Consider the following 16,763-nt stretch of genomic DNA (forward strand, 5'->3'; position numbering starts at 1 on the left):
TTTAAAAAAGTAATTATAAAATGTGTGGGTATGATGCATTTAAACTTTACCACTTAGCATACAATAAAGTCTCCTCACCCCAGCCCAGCCAATGACACTCTCATGTTCATCCTTCCAGAAGTTTTCTGGACGTGTATATTGCTTTTTGATACAGAAAAGGGATCATTGGATAGAAGATGCTCTGTATCTTCTCTTTATTTTTTAATTTTAACTTAATCTTAGAGATTATGTACCATCAGCATGTATAGAATTACTACAATCTTTGTTTTAAAATAAAAAAATATTAGGGGCTTCCCTGGTGGCGCAGTGGTTAAGAATCCGCCTGCCGATGCAGGGGACGTGGGTTCGTGCCCCGGTCTGGGAAGATCCCACATGCCGCGGAGCGGCTGGGCCCGTGAGCCACAACTACTGAGCCTGCACGTCTGGAGCCTGTGCTTCGCAACGGGAGAGGCCGCAACAGTGAGAGGCCCGCATACCGCGATGAAGAGTGGCTCTTGCTCGCCTCAACTGGAGAAAGCCTTCGCACTGAAACGAAGACCCAACACAGCCAAAAATAAATATAATAAATAAATAATTATTAAATGAATATTCCAGAGTTTATTTAACAAGGTGTCTTGTTGTTTTTCTGTTTCTGTTTTTGTTTTTTCCCGTAAATATATGCTGTGTCAGAACCTCCTGTATAGATATCTACAGATGCCTGTGGGGATTTATCTACAGGATCCATGACTGAAGTAGCAGTGCCGGGCCCAAGGCTTTACAATATTACATTTACATGAGCATTGCCAACCATGCTTTCTTTTTCAAGGATAAGGGGATTGTGAGTAGAACAGGTGCAGGTATGTTTATTTTAGTCAGGGTGTTTTCTGAAATAAGTCGAGGTGGCTTAAAATAAGGCACAGCAGACGGCAACAGCACCTGGTATTGTAAATAGTTTTCGAAGGAAGCTCCTCCAAGCTCAGGAGGCCCACCTGGGACCTGAGGACCCGAGCAGCGGGCAGGCCACACGGAGGTACGGAGTACAGACTGGAGGTGACCCTCCATCCTTGTGTACAGCCCAGCGCCAGACAGCCCCGCCTGGACGCTCCCTCAGGCCCGGGGCCTGGCAGGGGACACAGGCAGCCCTTACTTCCAGGAGAGGACATTGTCAGGGACCGCGGGCGACGGGTGGGGCTAGCGAGGCCGGTTCAGGGCGACCGCCTCCCACCACCCCAATTCGGGGAGGCTTCCTCCAGGGTCAAATACGGATACAACGTTGCCAGCCGAGGGCCAACTGTAAAGAAGTCAAAGGGCGCTTTACTTGGGTCTGAAACACGACCTCGCGCGGACCAGCGGCTCCCAGGACGTTCCCCACGGCGACCCCCGCGACCCCCCTCCCCGCCCCACGGAGGTAACCGTGGCCTGGGGGGAGTCTCATGCCTGGAAACACCCCTAGTGCGCGCAGTGGGGCCCCTGGGGAGATGGGGGCAGTCCAGGAGGTCCGCACTGTCCGTGGTGCTGCCTGCCGCCCCCCGCCCGCCCCCCCACCCCGCCTCCACCGCCACGTATGCCGGCCCACCATGCAGTTCCCCCAGCCCTGGGTCCAGCCTCCAGGCGGTCTGTGCCCCCGACGGATCCCCTCCCTCCACCCCCAATCCAGCCCTCCACCGACCTCGCTGTCCCGCCCCCAAAGTGTCCCGCCGGCCCCAAGCCCTCCGGGTGCTCCAGCCGCGTGCGTCACTGGATACGGGCCGTCCCTTCGCAGCTGGCGCCCCGCCAGGCCGCCCACCCCGCTGTCCCCCTGTCTCCCCACGTGTCTCATGTTTCCCCCGCTGTCCCCCTGTACCTCCCTGTCCCCTTGGCTTATCCCCCCTTGTGTCCCCCCCTTGTGTCCCCCCCGACCCGTATTCCCTCCCCACTGTTCCCCGGTACTCCCGCGTCCCCGGCATGTCTCCCCGCTGTGTCCCCCCCGCACGTCCCGTGTCCCCTCCCCGCGTGTCCCCGCCGCCCCGCGCGCCGGCGGAACTGTGGGATCGCCGCGCACAGGAAGTGGCGGGGCGGCGCGGCCGAGGGCGGAGGGCGGCGGGCCGGGCGGGGCGGGATGGGGGCCGGGGGCGGCGGGCGCCGCACTCGCTGAGGCCCGACGCAGGGCCGGGCGCGCCCAGGGCCGGAGCGCAGCGGCCGGAACGGCCCGGAGGCGACGCCGGGGCCGAGCGCGCGACGAGCAGGTGGCGGCGGCTGCAGGTGAGCGGCGCTGCCCCCAGGTCGGCCCCCCGCCCGGCCCGCCGCCCGAGGTCGGGGCTGCCTCCACCGCCGTCCCAGGTCGCCCCCGACCCGGGCCCCGCGCCGCAGCGGGCCGGCTGCGCTCCGCCCGGCGCGGGGCCTGCGGGAGGACCGGGACCGGGGCCCGCGGGCCCCGGGTCCCCTCCCGGCCTCCCCGGGGCCTCGTCCGGCCAGGCCCAGGCCCCGTCCCCTCCCCGTCCCCGCAGGCCCGCCTGCGGCGCTGCAGCCGGGCGCGCCGGTCCGGGCTGGCGCGCGGTCAGGGCCGGGGCACCCCAGGAGGGGCGGGCGACCCGGCTGGGCGAGGGCACGACACCCCCGCCCCTCTCCCCGCGGGGTTTCTCTGGCCCCTCTGCTCCCCGCGGACGCGACGTGCCCCCCCCGCCCCGGTTTCTGGGCGCTGGGGACCCGGGCCCCGAGCGCTCCCCCGACCCTGCGCTCTATCTACGGCCAGGGGTTAGTTTCACTTTTTGCTCGGCCGGGAGGGAGGGCTGCAGGTGGGAATGCGCAGCAGTGGTGGGTGCTGAGTGTTCACATTTGACTTTGGCGCTTGGACCAAAGGCCGTCTGTGAATTTCCACGGTTCCAGTCAGGTGAGGGGGTCGGTCAGTAATCCAAGAGCCATTTGGGAAGAAAACCACCGCCAGCCCAGGGCTGCCCAGAGCACCCGGGTTGGTTGACCCTGCCCGAGGGTCTCAGGAAGGGAGGCTGTGACTAGTAGCTGAAGCTACATCGAAAGCATTGTGCTGGCTCCTCTCTTTCTTTCTTCCAACTTTTTTTTTTTTTGGCTGTGTTGGGTCTTCGTCGCGGTGCACGGCCTTCTCACTGCGGTGGCTTCTCGTTGCAGAGCACTGGCTCTAGGTGCGGGCTTCAGTAGTTGTGACATGCGGGCTCAGTAGTTGTGGCTCACGGGCTCTAGAGTGCAGGCTCAGTGGTTGTGGCGCTCAGGCTTGGTTGCTCTGTGGCATGTGGGATCTTCCCGGACCAGGGCTCGAACCCACGTCCCCTGCATTGGCAGGGGGATTCTTAACCACTGTGCCACCAGGGAAACCCCACACCCCAGACTTTTTTTTAAAGCACACTATATACAGTCTCCTCTAAGAGAATACTAGAGCAGTTAGGTTCCTTTTCATAGGAAATATGATCTCATGAGAAGGAAAAATGAGGTGGGCCGTTGGCCGTGAGATAGACTGGAATGAGAACTGCCACCCATATTAAGGGTGGAAACCACCCAGAGATCCCAAACCCCGAGTGGTGTGTGGTGGCCTGGCGATGGCTGTGTTTTGAGGGGCCCAGTGATGCTGGACTAAGCCGGGGGGGATCCCCTATGTGTTCTAAATTACAGTTTTGCCGGCTGACTGTACTCATTTAGGGACTGCTAATCAACGTTTTCTCTGTTTAAAAGCTTCATAAGGGATCTCAGTGAGATTCTGAACATTCTCTAATTTGATCATTTCCTTACTGCTTTCCCTCCCCCTTCTTTGGATCATCTTAACTCCACCCTCGTCTCCTTCAAAGTTGCGGGGTTGGCCTGTTACAACTCACTTCCGTATCCCTTTCTCAGCCGCTCTGCGGGAATCTTCTTGATTACATTGTTTAAAAACAGGTGCTCCATGCGATTGGCATTCAGAACGCCCGCACACGTGGCTGAGGGTCAGCATACACAGGGCCTCCTCTGGGCCTTGGAAGGCGCAGGCCTTGATGTTCCGAACCACGCTTCACGGGCACACAGACTGGCTGTGTTGGCCAGAGCACGCTGTTCACCCCACCTGCGTGGGGCCTGCGGGGGCATGTCTGCCAAGAGGGCTGAGGCCGAGCAGTAGCCTGGAGAAGGTGCGGGAGCAGAGGGTTAAAGTCCCTGTCGTAGGAGGTGAAGGGAGGTGCAGGAAGGACACTTGCATTGCCGGGGTGTGGACTCCAGAAGCCGCCTCCTGGGAGGCAGGGCCGGCAGGCTGATGTTCCATGTGCCTGTCCCACGTCTAGGTGCCAGGGCCAGGGAAGCACACTGAAAGCAGTTGTTTATTTTGGAAGTTAGAAAAAGTGCCTCCACCGAAGTGATCTGGGCTGTCCGTTTTTACTCCAGCGTCCCACGTTAACTAGCGTGGGTCCTGATACACAGGGTTAGCCCTTTACATGTGACAGCTCTGATGGCACTTCCACCTTGGAAAAGAATGGTCAGAGAAAACCCAGAGGTTGGGTTACCCCCCGAAGGTTGGGTCGCAAATCGGCGTGGCCAGAATTTAAACTAAGATCCATGGACTCCCACCTTCGCAGCCCCATCTGTCTGCTAAAAGTCTGGAAACATTTTTATCTCTGGTCAAATCAGAGGTAGGAGGGAAATGTTGAAATCAACATAAACAAGGAAAATGAGAAACAGAAATTGTGTTTGAGAAGAGCCAATTTACTGGGTTTTCCGGGGCAGGGTGGAGGGGAGGGTGTGGTCAACGCTTCCAATCGCATTGGACCCCCAAAACACACATCTTCCCCTGGCTTTCAGCCTGACCTAGCGTGGGAGACACGAGAGGGGGCTTCAGTGGAGATCAGTGGCGGCCCCTTGCTGTTAGCAGTTAGCCCCCCCATCAAAGTCCACCTGGGGCAGAAGCAGTGGCTTCTGCTTCCATCTTTTTCTTCCCTCTCTTGGGCCTCATCAGAAACTCTAATATTTTACTGTTACAAGTTGTGGCGGATTGATATTTATAGAGCAAAGCATTGGATACAATTGGCTACATTTGCCTGTTCCTTTCTTAATGATTTGACCGTATGACATAAGATCTTTAGTTACTCAGTCTTCTCATTGAGAAATGTATGTTACAGTCAGATTGGACTGAATTTCGTAAAACAATTGCTTGGAAATTTCATGGATTTTACTTTTGGTTAACCAAGGAATGCTTGAGGTTTTAAATGAGTTGATTCACATTGTAAAGCGAAATGACTCTGACTTAATCTGTTGTTTCTAAAACCACTTCATAATAATCTTAAACTAATCCTAAATTACTGATTTCAAAATGCTGGATTTTAGGCAAACACATGACTGGTCCAGCCTGGAACAGCCTCTCATTTAGTTATTGAGAAGAATTCACCATGTCCTGTTTATCTTTGTGGAGCAAAGTGCTAGAAACCGAAACACGGATCATCTGGGGGCGGCATCTGTGTTTCTCTTTGGAGGCAGAGGAGCAGATGCCCGGGGAAAGTTGGCCCAAGTTCCCGCTGCAGGGCTGGAGCCTTTGGCCCTGGACGCTGTGCTTTAATTCGCCATGTCTTTCCGCAAGTGCAGCCAGAAGGTCGCAGATAGGATACATTTTAAATATTAGTGTTGAAAGAAACTATCCTTCAGTATGTGACAGGCAGACGTCTTCTTCCAGGCAGGAGTGCTTCGCATCACGCAGGACTAAAAACCGAAGCTGAAGCTGGGCGCTCCTGGTGGGAGCTGCCTGCCAGCAGCCGAGAGGCCTGTCCTCAGGTGGCCCCAGGAGGCCGTGCATCATTGATGTGGCTCTTCTCAGTTCCCTCTGAAAGTGGGTGGGGAATGAAAGCAAGCGATAAGAAGGGTGGTAGTGAGTCCTACCCTGAGCAGCGTTGAGGAGCTGCAGTGAGGAACACCTTTACCCGATCTGCTCTCACGGGGCCTGTGAGCCCCGCTGGCTACATCCCCGGGGGCGGGCGTGGGGTGGGGGGCTGAATTCCAGAGCTCCAGCAACGGGGGTTCTTTTTCTCTTCATCACTCGGTTTGCTGACCTGAAAACTTTATAAGTGTATGCTGACGTTCAGTGTGTCCCTGCTTTGCGTCTAGTCTGATGACAACAGCTCCAGTTATTGCATCTCCATGAGGCATCTTATGGGCTCATTATGTTGTTTCTGTGAGGACAGGGTATTGCCCCATTACACAGCTGGAGGAACTGGGTGGGAGAGCTTGGCCACAGTCCCTTGGCTGGCAAGCGATGCATCTAGATTTCCAACAAGGTCTCATTGAATCCAAACCAACGCGGTGCTCAGAAAACTCAGTCTATGAAAATCTGCATTTTTGAAGCAGAAGCTCAGTGACTGGCTTCACAGAAGTGTTCATTTAAAAAAACGTGTTCGCTTGTAGGAGGCGAGACTTGGCGGACTGGGGCCCGGAAACCCCCATTGAAGAGGATAGAAACAGGTACGCGCTAGAAATGATGTTGCCTGGGGAAGAAAGACATTCCACTTACGCAGATTCATCTGTGCTCAGCTTTTCATTTTCTGCTCAGTAGCGGTGAAGTGAAGAGCTGCCTGTTGACTCTCACCAGAAAGGATGTGCTGGTGATCGGTTATGCTTTTCATACATTGACTTCTAATTAGACCGTTGCCCCAGGCTAGTTGGAGTGACTGATTGAATGAATGAATGAGGATACACGTCATCCTTATGTTCAGAGAGAAATTAATCAATTGGTATACCTTCCAAAATATCGCTTGCTAGGAGTGATTTTTGCCAAAATTAAGACAAGTCAGATTGTTAGATGAAGCCGTCACCTGTTTGGGTTCCGCGTGAGGAGGACGCCAAGGTGGGACGTGCAGGAGGTTCGGGGGGGCGGGGGGACGCTGTGGGGGCTGAAGGGAGGGGCTGGAGGGGGTGATCCGACCCCTGAGTGAGGGGACAGGGAGCGGGGAGGCCTGGGAGGATGTGGCTCTGAGAAAGTCAGCCTGGGGTCCTCGGGCCCCGCCCTTCGGGCAGTCGGGTCCGGCAGGCACCCCCCAACCCCCGGAGGCAGGTTCTCTCCTGAGGGGAGTCTGAGTGTCAAAGCACCCTGACAGCCTCCACGTTTAGTGACTTGGAGTCCACAAAAGTAGAAATAAATAATCGCAACAGTAAAAGTAATCCCAAACCGTGAATAGTCCCTTGGCCCCTGGCAGTGTTTTGGTTTAGTTTTAGGAAAAGCCCTGCAGTCTGGCAGGTCCCCTTGAGCCGTTATTTGGGCTCCTTTGCTGTAACTAGTGGTGAGCTGGTACACAAAAGTGAGTGTCCAGCGATGAAAGGAAGCAGAGTGCTTCCAGACGGGGGACAGAGGTCAGAGCACACGCGTGTTAGCGCACGACAGCTATTTTCAGCTTCCTAAATCGAGGTGCTAACTACCGTAACTTCAGTTCTAGAACATTTGTTAGAAAACGCTTTGGTGGCCTGCGGTCCAGTTCTAGCTCCAAGCCAGCAGGGTGTTTTCCTGGGGTCCCAACTGCTTTGTACCTGGCATTTCTTTAAATTTTAATGAGTTATTGGGTATAAATGTTTCTACTGCTTTGGTAAACAAAGCTATATGTGAAAGCTGTACACACAGGTCTAACAAGTGCCAGGTAGGGGTGGCCGTGCCGATGAGTGATGACGGTACATCTCTTCTCTCGGATGTGCCTTGCCTGACCCCCGGCCTCTGACCCCTCTGACCCCCGGCCTCTGACCCCTAGCAGACATGCCAGGCAGGTACGGGACCAAAGTCACTAGCTCTTCGATCTGCTGAGACAAGACAGAAATCTAGATCTTTCTATGCAATTATTTATTTTTAACAAGCTGCAGGCAAACGAAAAAATGTTCCTGCCTGAATTTATCCTCTGGGCCACTATTTTTACAACCTCTGGTCTACACTATTTGTTTAATTTTCAAAATAAAGTGAGCCAATTAAATGAGGACTAAATGAGCACTTTCAAAATGCATGCAAGAGAAGCAAAACAAGAATAACAGAAACCCAAGACTTTATGTACAGATGAAAACCAAAAGAATTGTCTTTCTTATCTCAACCATGGCTGCTGGAAACAGGATGGGTTAAGTGATGCTTTGTAGAGGCAAAGAGAAGATGGTACCCAGAGAGGTGTCAGTCTGGGAACAGAGGAACTCCGTGTGTCTCCGAGTGCGTGCAGGAGGCCCTCCTGAGGTCCATGTGAAGACGAAGTAATGTTTACAAAATGCATCCAGACTTTTACCAGAAGGCACTCCTCATCCTGCTCTGTTTTGATGGCATGTTCTGTGTCCACGCCTCTTGTTACACGTGTAGAATGGGACCACTGGGCGGGGAAGTCCAGGCAGGTTAAAATTTACACAGTGATAGTTACACTGGGCTGTTTCCCAGAGTGATGGGAAAGATGGGTGTGAGTGGACCCACATACTCCATAGCACGTGGTATTGTCATTAAGTTTTGCGAATAGATTGGATGCAAAATGCTCCTGTCTGATTGTGGCCTGATGTGTGTTTCCTGGTAGATGGAGTTGACACTCTCCTTATATTTACTGGTAGACGTGTTTCCTCCCCTGTGAATTTCTTCACCCATTTTCCTGTTAGGTGATGACCTTCTCGTGCGTATTCCTTACATATAATTCTATATGATGTGTGTCCTTATGTATTCAGGATAGTGGCCCTTCGTTGTCATGTGTTCATTAGGTACCTTTCCTAGCCGTGTCTTGTCTTTTTACTTTATTTTGATGAATAGAAATTCTTAATTCAATGTGGAGTTTATCCATCTTTTCTTTTGTGGCCTTCCGAGTGTCGCTGAGAAGTCTTTCCCAGCCCTGGGGTCACTCGTGTGTTCTCCTGCGTTTTCTCGTAGAAGTTGTAACGTTTGCTTTCCACGCTGAAGCCCTTGGTCCCTCGGGAGTGGACTCTGTGGTGACGAGTAGGGAGCTCTGTCCCCATGTGGAGAACAGTTGTCCTGACACCAGCCTCGGCCGGTCGGTCCTCTTTCCCTGCTGACCTGTTGTGCCACGGCGGCCGTGTGTGCAGTCCCCTCGGTTGGCTTCTCTGTCCTGCCGGTCCGTGTGTCTGCGTGAGTGGCACCTGCCCCTGTAGCTGTCTGGACATCCTCCCCTCTACGCCCCCTGCCCCCTGGGTTCTCCAGAGCGCCTGGTTATTCATGTTCTTTGTTTCTCTGTGTTAAAATCAGCTTGTCAAGTTTCGTGAAAAACTTGGTCAGGATTTAGATAGAAATTGCACCAATTCCATAGATCAGTTGAGGGGAATTTCTGTTTTATGGTATTAAGACTACCTGCTGTAAACGTGGTGTGTCTCAACTAATGTAGATCTTCTTAAACGGCTTTTAATAAGGCCCTGTATATACTATAAGTGTACTGTCTTAGACTCTGTGGTTAAATGTATTCCCAGGTGTCCTTATTATTTTTTGTTACTTTCATAAGTGGTATTTTTAAATTTTTTTTTTATTAAAAAAAAATGTCTAACCCTTGTCGGTGTTGAACAGAAATGCAGTTGATCTTGGATATTGATTTTATATCCAGTCACCTTGCCAATCTCTATTTCTTATAATTTTTTTTTTTTTTTTTTTTAGCGGTATGCGGGCCTCTCACTGTTGTGGCCTCTCCCGTTGCGGAGCACAGGCTCCGGACGCTCAGGCTCAGCGGCCATGGCTCACGGGCCCAGCCGCTCCGCGGCATGTGGGATCTTCCCAGACTGGGGCATGAACCCCCGTCCCCTGCATCGGCAGGCGGACTCTCAACCACTGTGCCACCAGGGAAGCCCTATTTCTTATAATTTACCTGTAGATTTCGGGGATTTTCTGCGTAGACAGGGAACGGTGATGGCTTCGTTTCTTCCTTATGGCTTAATACTTTTCCATCCTGTTTCACTGCCTGGGCCAGCGCCGTCAGGACTGTATCGAACGGAGGTGCGATGGGGCGTTTCTGTCCTATTTCCTGATTTTCAGGAAATGCTGCTCAGTTTTCCCGTTTGGTGTTGGTACAAACACGGAGACTGCTTAGTTCAGAATCTTCCTATGGCTCCTCCTGGGAACAAAGGAGCAAACAGACGGAAGGAAATAAGAGGAGAAGAGATTCAAGACTTACCTTCACGGGTCATCAGGGAGACGCAAAAATAAAAGCACAGTGAGAAGCCGGCCTGCCGCACCCGGGGAGCCAGAACGTAGAGAGTGCCTGGGCCGGTGTGGTCACAGACGTGAGTCAACGGAGCACAGGTGTGGGTGTGGACTGGTGGGCCGTGTCTGCACAGGGGGCGTTCACCTCTAGGCGTACCTGGCACGTGGTCCCCGGCACGTCTGGGCGCCCCCAGTTTGGGCAAGGTGTCCCCAGCGGCACTGCTTACTAACGGCCTCGGGGACACTGCTGGGGGAGAGGCAGGGGTTAGGGCTAAGTGTAAGGCATGGGGGGGCGGTAAGAACGCCTTTTCAAATTTCTTGTATTGAAGTGACGATGTATTGGGAGGAGACTCAAGACTTCATGTAAGGGATGGGAAGGTGCAGCGGGGAGGGGCCATGGTGTGTTACTTGTCTCCTTGGATTATGTTTACCTGTTTACAATAATGAAATTATAAAAAAAGACAGAGAGAGAGAGAATGCTTATCTTTCTTTAGATGCCCCCTTTCCGGTTAAGACAGTTGTCTTGTTTATACAAATATTTGACTGAAAATGCTTCATCACAGACTTTTTCTGCACGTATTAAGCTGCTTGTATAAGATGTTCTCCTTTGAGAGGTTGATTTGGTGAAGTACATGAGTAGATTTTCTGGAAATGTCCCATCTCGGCCATGATACATTATTCTGGATTGCATTACCACGTTTGGTTTGTTAGTATTTTGTTTAGAATTTGTTGCACCTTTGTTTAGAAGTGCGCATGGCTGTAGTTGTCCTTTGTTATACTGTCCCCGTCTTGTCTGGGTTTGGTGCTGGCTTATACTGGTTTCGTCATATGAGTGGACAGTATTGCCTCCTTTTCTGTGGTATAAAAGAGCTTCTGTGAGACTGAGGTTATGCGTTTCTTACATAATTTCTTGGTCTGGGCCTGGCTCTCGCGCAGACAGGTTTTTCCATCCTGGTCGATTACTTTAATAGTACAGATCTGTTCAGCTTTTCCAGCCTTTTAAAAATAAGGTTGGGTATTATTTTCTAGGGAGGGATCTGCATTAGTTATCTGTTGCTATGTAACAAATGACCCCAACACTTACTGGCTGTCAACAGCACTTACCATCTCACCGTTTCTGTGGTCCAGGAATCCAGGCTCAGCTTAGCTGGGTCCTCAGGCCCGGGGTCCCTCACAGGCGGTGAACGAGGTGCCGCCTGGGGCTGCAGTCTTATCTGATGGCGCCACGGGGCAAGGATCCCTCTTCAAGTTCATTCATGTTTCTGTCAGGATCCAGGTCCTTGCCAGTTGTTCTGAGGGCTCCCCAACCTGGCAACTTGTCCGTCAGAGTGAGAGTGAGAGGGGGAGAGGGAGGGGGAGACACCAGCTAGACGCAGTCTCAGTGTTGTAAACCACATCTCGGATGCCACCTTCCCCTACTTTTCTCGTCCACTTTTTGTTGGAAGCCAGTCAGTAGGTCCAGCCCGCCCTCAAGGGTGCGGGTTACACAAGGGTGTGAACCATGGGGGTCATCTTAGACCTGTCTACCCCAGTATCCGTGTCAGTTACGTTGTCAGTTTCTTGGTACAAAAGTAGTAATACTTTCTTAATTTTTAAATCTCTACGTGTCTGACATTAAGCTCCCCCTTTCACTCCTAAAATGTTCTTGCTTTTCTTTGTTCTTCATTCATCTTCGCAGAGGCTTCTCTGTTTCATTGCCATTCGCAAAGAGCTGACTTTCAGTTTCATAGATCTTGTCCAACACATCTTTGGTTCCCGTGTCATTAATTTATCCTTTCGTTGTACACTCCCTGGGTTGTGTTTTTTTTTTTTCTTTCCTGGTGTTCCCTTTACAGGTTATTTAGTTGAAAGCTTAACTTCTTTTTTAAATTTTTTCTAAGCATAGTTTCTTAATTTTCAGACTTTATTTCCATCGTAAGCATTTAAGGCTATAACCGTCCTTCCTGGTTCTGCTGTCCTGTGTCCTGTATATTTTGGTGTGCAGTAATGTCATTGCTCAGTATTTGAGATTTTGAGCATTTAAAAATCCTTTATTCTTCTTCTGTGACCCATGAGCGATACAGAGGTACTTTTATTTTCTAAGTGCACTGGGATTTTAGGTTATATATTTACTGTTGACTTCACCTCAGAAGCCTCGTGGGCAGAGGACATGGTCTGTGTGGCACTGACTGGCATTCTCTGAGACGTGGATTACACCCTGTCACCTCCTCCTGGCTCAGGGACCCGCTGTCAGTTCCGCTGTCCTTCCTGCATCAGTAATGTTTCCTCTCTGCTGTGTTTGTGGTCCCTTTTACATCCAGTATTCTTCAATTTTTTTTTTTTTTTTTTTTTGGCGGTACACGGGCCTCTCACTGTTGTGGCCTCTCCCGTTGCAGAGCACAGGCTCTGGACACGCAGGCTCAGCGGCCATGGCTCACAGGCCCAGCTGCTCCACGGCACGTGGGATCCTCCCAGACCGGGGCACGAACCTGCGTCCCCTGCATCGGCAGGCGGACTCTCAACCACTGCGCCACCAGGGAAGCCCCAGTATTCTTCAATTTCATGGTGGCATCTCTGGAGTGGATTTCTTCTTATTTTCCTGCTTTGGAGTCAATGTGCTTCCTGAGGATAAAGTTTTGTGTCTCTCAGTAATTCTGGAAAACTTTCAGCCATTCTTTTGTTGAGTTTTGTTTCTACATTATGCTTGACTTTCACACACCATCTTCCAAGCCTCTTCAACTCTTGTTCATGTCTGTCTTTTAGTCTTTTTTTTTTTTTTTTTGCCACATTCTGGGTGATTTCCTCAGCTTTCCTTTCCAGTTTTCCAGCTCCATCTTCATCTCTGTCTAACCTGCTGCTTAACCCGCTCATTTCGGTGATTATAGTTTTCATCCTTGAACGTTCTCTGTGGTTCTTTCCAAACCATGCCTCTTCTCTTGCATGGTGTTCTTTTCTTTGCACATATTTCAATTTCCTGTTTTATCTCTAAGCATATTATTCTATATGCTCAAAGAATAATGCCAAAGTAATAATAGCGCCCCAAATAATGCCGAAGTCTAAATGTCTTGGGGGTTGCATTCCGCCGTTTGTTATGCTGCCTCTCACTCCCTGAAGCTAGTTTCTCGTGTGCCTGGTAGCTTGGACTGTGCTCTCGTATTCCGGAGGACTTTGTCTGCAGGTTCCCTGGAGCACATCTCCCTGGACAGGTTCTGCCTTCAGGAGTTCTGCCTGCTTCTGCCAGGAGCCCAGGAGGGGGACTGATCTGGAACCATTATAGGTTAATTTTCTGGACTCATAAAAGGGAACTTCTGAAGACATCATTGACAAAGAAGGAAAATGATCCCAAAACAAAACTCTGAGCTTGAAGAGATTGCTAAGGTGAATTGATACAAATGCTGATGAATAAACAATAATGCAAGTTAAGGAATGCCGTAGGTTCGAGTGTACCTAAGTGACCGAGCTAACTTGGGGTAAATTTTATCCTGGCCTACAACTGCCTGGTGGAAGACAGTTGTGGTGTCCGGGGAGCTTAAAGCCGGGGGGCCCCTCCCTCCCAGTGCACACCTTTATCAAGCGCTTTAACCAGTTTGGGACACAACTGCAAAACCTGTGTCAGATTTTGTCTTCAATGAACTTAACTTCCCGTCAACTTCTCTGTCATCCGTACAACTGAGGTGGTGTCTGCTTTTTTAGAACTGGAGACTAAGCCACCATCCAAACGGTTTTCTTCAAATGACATTTTTGGTAGCTGGAAAACTACCATACATGTGCGGTGTGCAGTATATGCCAGTAACAGTGAAAGCGCGTGTCTTTAAGATGGTTCATACGTTTTAGCACGTCCGATTTCAAAACTGGAAGATAAATGTCGGGACTTCCCTGGTGCTCCAGTGGGTAAAACTGCGCTCCCAGTGCAGGGGGCCTGGGTTCGATCCCTGCTTGGGGAACTGATCCCCGCATGGAGGCCGCAACCAAGGAGTCTGCACGCAGCAACTAAAGATCCCGTGTGCTGCAATGAAGATCCCGCGTGCGACAACTAAGACCCGGTGCAGCCAAAATAAATAAATAAGTAAATAAATATTTTTAAAAAGGAAACTAAATGTGAAGGGAAGGACCATTAAGCATCTGGAATGGTGTTATCTGGGGGGCTCTGCCTGAGATCGTGTCTGCCAGGGGCCTCCCGTCGTTCCTTGTTATTTTAATTACCTGCGAGGCCGTGACCCCAGCTTGCTGTCCTCTCAGCTCCGAGCCCTAAACCCCAGGCCCACAGTTTCCCCCCCGCAGGCTGTGTGTCCTCAGCCCAGGCGCCCAATCTCAGCAGGCCTCCCCTGTCCACCCACAGCTGTGAAACACCCCTACCCTCTCCCCATCTCCTGCGGTGAGGTCACCGCGCTGGCGTCCAAGCCGGGCCCCTGCCCCGCCGTGACCCCTTCCTCCGTGTCTCCCCCCTAAACCCCCACTGTCCCTCGTGGAGCCTCACTGATTCCCCCCGAGACAGGCCACACACGGGCTGCTCCAGTGCCCCCAAAGGTCCCCAGGTCTCCAGTTCCACTCCCACCAGATTCCTTCCCTAGGGCGCATTGAGGTTCTGTTTCGGTAGCCCCAGTACTATCCCTGTCACTCCCGGGCTCCAGCCCCGTGGTGATGCCCCACTGACACTTCCTCCTCTTCCTGGTCCCGGCTTCTCCCCCGAGGCGTGCTGCACCTTGGACCTCTCATTTCACCAGGAGGCCTTCCCCATCCTGAGTCTGCGTCAGAATGCACACGCACGCTCACCTGTGTTCACACGGGCACACACATACGCTCACATGTACCCACACGTGGACCACGTCGTACAGGCTGTCTTTGTGGCCCACTTTCCTTGGTTCACGTCACACCGCTGACCTTTGCCATCTGCCCCTGTCCCTGGGTAAAGACCGCGAGGGCCGTGCTCGACTCCGTTGTGTGGACAGCGACGCCTGCTGCTGGCGGCACCAAAGCTGTTTCTGTTTCCCTGTCGGAAGTCCGGCGGGCACCCTGCACGGCTCTTCCCTGGTCGGCTTCCTGAGGGCAAGTCCTCCGGGGATTGCCGAGCCAGGGTCCTCACGGCCAGACTTCCGACCCCTGTGGCCGACTTACCCCCAAAGAGACCATGCCTGTTTCCGCTCACACCAGTAATACTTGAAAGAATAACACCATTCTAGGTGCCTAATAGTTTTCTCATTTCCACTTTATTTTCCAGTTTTGAAATCCAACCTGCTAAGGCTCTGTCCCTGCGTTTCACCGTGCACTGCAGCAGTAGGCAGTAACATAACCGACGCTGTCCCCTGTTTGTTAAGGCCCGCAGTGCAAATACATGGCAGGTGACTGGCCTTCCCCCGTGGGAGCTGCGGGACGGGCCCCGGGCTCGAGTGGCTCCCAGGAGGTGACTTCATGCCTCTCGGTGGTGGCCCTCTGCTCCTCATGGCGCCCCCAGGGGCTGGTGAGGATTAGAAAACATCACGTGTGAAGGTACTTTATAGAGTGGTGGCACACACGAGGCGCCGCACGTGTGTTGGAGCAGTGACGTGGCGCCTGGGGGTGAGTGGCGAGTCCCGGCAGGGCTGCCCGGGGACAGCAGCACGTGGACAAGCGACCCGAGGCCATGAGCGCCTCAGGGAGGGCAGAGATGGACATGGCTGAGCTCTGCACAGGCTCGTTCCCAAAACGGCCACCGTGTCCTTAGGCAGCTGACAAGGGTCCCGGCTGCCTCTCGTCTGGTGCCCCTCAGGTGCAGAGCAAGAGAATGGTGGGTTTTGTCCGTCCGCGTTGCTCTCCGTTTTTGCAGAAGCATGTGGCAGAGGCCTTAGGCTGCGTCCTGCCGTGTCTGGCGCGTTTCTGGAACACGGGAGAGGCCGCCGTCCACCAGCCCGCGCCCAGACCGAGGGCTTGTCTAACATCACAGAAGTGCTGGCTTTCTGTGCCAACTTGACATGTCCCTCGGTGCTGAATCATCTCATGGCTCAGCACATCTGAGCGGAGCTTCTTTTCCCTCTAAAGCGTCCCTGAGGGTAGCAGGGATGCTGGCCGCCGAGCCTCAGGGGCCACCTGCCCTCTGTGTGGCGGGAGCGGGCAGGGCACCTCGTCCGTCTGTCCCTGTGTGGCTCTGAGGTTGCTCCTCGGGGGTGCGAGGCTGTGTTTGTGAATCACTGGGAGAAAATCAAGCCGGGACTTTGCATGGAGTCTTGATTGTTTAATGCTGCGAGCTCAGTTTCAGGCTTTTGGTGGAGTGGGCCTAAATGAGCCTTCCCCGCTTTGTCATCAGGGACTCTGATGGGCTCAGAGTGGATACGCTCCCTTTCTCAGCAGTTTTCTTGCCATTTGTGTGTGTGTGGGGCTGTGTGTGTCACATACACACCTGTGGCCCTTTGAAAATAAATGTCGAAATGTGCAATCACATGTATGGTAGCACAGTTGTATTTAAAGCAATGACTCTTGCCAGTTATTCTTTTTATTCGCACTCACATACATCCACCAAAACCCGGAATAAGCACATAGGTAGAGGGCGGAACCCGACCCCGGTGCGCTGACATGCAGGGAGCAGGCAGTGGTGGCCTGGACGTTGCAGGTGAGCTGTATCAGGCGTCGTGTCTAACTTGGCACGTGGGACAAGTAGCAGTATGTTAGCTGTGCTCAACGAGAGAGATTTGTTCCAGGCTTGGGGCTGTGTTTACAGGGTTGACCCTTC

The 16,763-nt window shown here is 52.6% G+C and overlaps 1 protein-coding gene across 2 annotated transcripts in view; it reads left to right on the top strand.

The window, feature by feature from the left end:
• Positions 1-2,097: 2,097 nt before the first annotated feature.
• Positions 2,098-16,763, top strand: part of AGPAT3 (1-acylglycerol-3-phosphate O-acyltransferase 3) — a 98,515-nt gene continuing 83,849 nt past the window's right edge. For both annotated transcript variants that reach the window (XM_032629977.1, XM_032629976.1), the window contains exon 1: positions 2,098-2,220. The gene's annotated coding sequence lies outside the window, so the exon portion shown is untranslated. The remainder of the gene's footprint in view (positions 2,221-16,763) is intronic.

This window comes from Phocoena sinus, chromosome 4, assembly GCF_008692025.1.
Source record: "Phocoena sinus isolate mPhoSin1 chromosome 4, mPhoSin1.pri, whole genome shotgun sequence".
NCBI classification, from domain to species: domain Eukaryota; kingdom Metazoa; phylum Chordata; class Mammalia; order Artiodactyla; family Phocoenidae; genus Phocoena; species Phocoena sinus.